General features: G+C 45.7%; 1 long non-coding RNA gene across 1 annotated transcript; it reads right to left on the bottom strand.

Moving 5' to 3' along the window:
• Nucleotides 1-2,630: 2,630 nt before the first annotated feature.
• LOC134956709 (uncharacterized) lies at nt 2,631-3,928 on the bottom strand. The gene is made up of 2 exons (XR_010186116.1): nt 3,840-3,928; nt 2,631-2,919 (listed from the first exon to the last, which is right to left on the bottom strand). It is a non-coding gene; the product is annotated as an uncharacterized LOC134956709 (long non-coding RNA).
• Nucleotides 3,929-4,488: the final 560 nt, after the last annotated feature.

Consider the following 4,488-nt stretch of genomic DNA (forward strand, 5'->3'; position numbering starts at 1 on the left):
ATATACGACAGTATCACTGGACTGGACTTATACGCCAGTACCACTGAAATTATACGGCAGGATCACTTGATTTATACGGCAGTACCGCTGGACATATACGGCAGTATCAATGGACATTTACGGCAGTATCACTGGACATATACCGCAGTACCACTGGACATATACAGCAGCACAGGGATACCACCACTGGACTGGACAACACAGCACCACTGCAATGGACTGGACTTATACAGCAGCACTGGACATATGGCAGCAGAGGACACCACCACTGTGACTGGACTGATGCAGCACAATACACCACCACTGAACTGATGCAGCACAACACAGCACCACTGGACTGGACTTATACAGCAGCACTGAACATATAGCAGCAGAGGACACCACCACTGTGACTGGACTGATGCAGCACAAGACACCACCACTGGACTGATGCAGCACAACACAGCACCACTGGACTGGACTTATACAGCAGCACTGGACATATGGCAGCAGAGGAGACAACCACTGTGACTGGACTGATGCAGCACAAGACACTAACACTGAACTGATGCAGGACACTGAGGACGGAGACACGTCCTCTCTCTACACCCTCCAATGCCGGAGTGAAAATGGCGGGGAACGTGTGGCGACTTATATGGAATCCAAACCCCGCGAGAATCCGACAGTGGGATGATGATGTTTTGCCTCGTTCTGGTTTCCGAGTTAGGTGAGAATACTCCCGAACCGGGCTCGGATCCGGCCTCGGGTGGTGAAGTTCGGGCGGGTTCGGTTCTCTGAGAACCGGAACAACTCATCTCTACTTTGGACGGACCGGGCAGTGTGTTGAGCATACACACTGCCCGATCCGTTGAGACTGATGTCATGAACTGGGCGGGCTTTTTCAGCTGTCAATTACCGCCGGCTGCTGCACCATGTGTACGGGTGGTTGGCTGATTGCCCGTACACACACAGCGATGCACCAATATATCTGTAGATATATCGGTCATCAGCTGTGCTGCAGGGCCAACGAGATATGTCTATGAACTACGGCATTCACAGGCATATCGTTTGTACACACTGGCCGACGGACCTGTGATATATCGGCCGATGTGTACGCACCCTACAACTTATTACCAGTGTTACTGGTTGCTGAATTCTCTAGAATTTTTTTTGGGTGGAAACAGTACAAACAGCATATCAACGATCACTAGTAATGGTTTAAAACCACCTTCGGTTATTCATTTTGACTATTCACGGTTTTTCCTAAATTACTGTTTTAATTAACCACATTTATACTTTCAGATAAGAATGAGGGCAGTTCCTAACCTATTGTGTTTTCCAATCGGGACACTGGGCCTGATACTGCCCTTGTCACGAACTACTGTTGTTCGGTACTCTGCGCATGTGCAGGACCCATACTGCGTCCTGCAATGTAGAAAGGAGAGAGGCTGCAGATGGCAGTTGATTGACAGTACGCAGTCATTTTGGGGTGGATAGGGTGTTGCCACCGTTTTGGGAGAGTGCTGGGGCCTGGCTCTTCCTGGCCTCTTTGTAGGAGCTGTGGCAGCACTGGATCACAAATACATGCAGGAGGCATCTACTTATACCAGATGCCTCCTGCTGCATTACCCTATCCCTGCATCACTGCTGCTTCCAAGTATGCACTCTCCAACCACATTTAAATCAGGCCCATTGTGCGTACACATGAAGTGGGCGTGCCATCTGCCTCCCCACCCTTAAAAAGACCCTGTTAGCGCAAGTACAGAATCTAGATAAACTACTGACTGGCAGGTGACAGGGCAGGAATATGGGTGTCATAGAATATTGGGACTTTCCTTACTGCGTTGAGTTTTTTTTTACAGAATGAAATGTGTTCCATTATAAGTGTAGGAATGAGGCTCGGCCTTCAGGAGATTTAGCCTAAACAGTGCTTTACTGCCCATACATTGGACCATAGAGAGGTTGAACATACAGTATATCTTCTTTATACATATATATAGCATCCCACTTTATATATATATATATATATATATATATATATATACACGACAAGCAGGTGCGGCACTCGGAGGAAAAATGACAAACTCAGGAGTTTCTATATCAACGTTTCGGTGTATTACCGTCTTCAGGATATAGGAATTCGGTAATACACCGAAACGTTGATATAGAAACTCCTGAGTTTGTAATTTTTCCTCTGAGTGCCGCACCTGCTTGTCGTGTATGTATTGCTGGTGATCCAGCATGTGAGGGCACCGGGACAGCTACGGTATGGATTCAGTGAGTGCCAGTTACACTGTATGATGTATATATATATATGTATATATATATATATATATATATATATATAGTATCCCACTAAACTGTCATGCGTATGATCCTATCAGTGTGCCCTCTAAAAAAATCCACCCGCGCCATCAGTATACTGTATCTCATGTTAATAATCACATCCTGCAGAAATATAGGATGTAACATGCTCCTGTGCACTTAAGTGGTACTTGCACTGGCACAATGCTAGCCATTAGCAAATGCTGCCACCTTGGACTGCAAGTCCATTAACTTCCCTGGAGAACGTCTTATGTCGCAACAGAGCATTTGGGCTGCGAGTTTCTGTCACTTTGTGGTTCGTCAATGAGCTTTAGTGACCATCAATATAAAATGCACAAATAACTTTTTATTGCATAAAATGCTAAAAGAACACAAAAGTAAACAAACTCTCTTCTCCACCAGCAATCCTCATCTGCTCTGACATTACAAGGTAGCCGCTGAAAAACAATTGTAAAATCTCTCGGTGTAAATGGCAAAAGGTGATTTTGTTTGTTTCTTAAAGTCCGTGTATGCCAAACATTCTGACAAGGTGAAACCCCACACTCTGTATCTCTTGACATGTTTTCCATGCTTTCTGAAAAACTCTTCACTGAAGTCACCCAAGCTAAAAGTGAGCTGAGAGAGAGAGACGGAGAGAGAGACAGAGAAAGAGAGAGTCATATATTCTGAACTTGCTGAAGATATTGAGTTTCCAGGAGAGAAATGCAGTTGTCTGTTGAAGAGATTGCTTATATATGAAACAGGGCCGGCAACAAAAATCTTGGGTCCCCATACAGTGATAGCTCTGGCTCCCCCTCAGATTATTTTTTATATATATACCTATCTATATATATATATATATATATATATATATATATATATATATATAATTATATATATATATCAACATATATAGATAGATAGATAGATAGATAGATAGATAGATATACAGCAGTGGACTGTCCGGCACTCCATCCAGAATATGCAGCAGACAGGTGCCCGAATAATGAATTCAAATAGACAACAGGTACAAAACGGCACTCTGAAAAATCAACAAGAGGCGTCTCTATTGCATTTGCAATAGAGTAGTCTCTTGTTGATTTTTCAGAGTGCCGTTTTGTACCTGTTGTCTATATATATATATATATATATATATATATATATAAACAAGGATTAATATTGCGCCACATGTGATATAAAACAGATATGTTGTATATAAAATGACAATCCTATGTGACACTCCCCTGTGCTGCTAAAGGGGCGCCAGCTTGGTCCCTCAATATATACAGAGGTGGTAATTCCCTGAAAAAATGTAGGAGAAAGGAGGGGATGAGGCAGGGGCGTCGGAATGGGGGGGGGCAAGGGGGCAGCTTGCCCCCCCCCCCCCAAATATGACAGAGGCGCAGGGGAGCTCTTGGCTCCGGTGCTACCCGCTCAGCAGTCTGCAAAGGCGCTCTGTCCGCTCTGCTACTTGTGCTGCCGGCTACCACTGCATGACAAGCAGCGGCGCCGGCAGCACAGGGATGGGAGCCCCGCTGTTAGATCGTGTGACTTACTGTGTGAGAGCACGGAACAGCAGCAGCAGGGGAAGTCCCTGTAACTCACAGTCTCACTGCGGTGCCGAGCATCAATTTCCTCCCTGATCTTAGCAACAGGGTCAGAAGAGCATGTGCCGAGCTGTGATTGGAGGAGCTCGGCACATGCTGATTAGAAGAGCCCCTGATTGGCAGAGCGGTCACATGCTCCTCTGACCCCCGCTGGAACACGGAGTGAGGAGGATCTCACAGACTCAGAGAAAGCACCTGGGCATATTATATGAGAACAGGGAAGTCTCTCTCTAAAGGTTGCTTCTTATACAGGTTTGCAGGCAGTCTGTGTCTTGTTGGCTGAATCTAGAGGGGACTCCGGGGGCATGAGAAAAGACTGGGAATGCAGAGGGAAGTGTGAGATAGAGGGGCTGGGGGAATCAGGAACTTTGAGGGTGCAAATAAAGGAAACTGAGGAAAGAGATAAGGGGGTCAGGTGAGTGCAGCTGGAAAGGCAGAGGAGTAGGGAAACCCTTAATTAGGTCAGAGGCTACACATCAGAGTGTGCCCTGCAGAAGGTGCACAACTGTGCATTACAGTGTCCGCTCCAGAGAGACTTTACAGTGCATTACAGAAGTATACAGTACTTAATACTGTGTGCTGTAATGTGAATTTCGGC

Source organism: Pseudophryne corroboree, chromosome 9 (genome assembly GCF_028390025.1).
Source record: "Pseudophryne corroboree isolate aPseCor3 chromosome 9, aPseCor3.hap2, whole genome shotgun sequence".
Classification (NCBI taxonomy): domain Eukaryota; kingdom Metazoa; phylum Chordata; class Amphibia; order Anura; family Myobatrachidae; genus Pseudophryne; species Pseudophryne corroboree.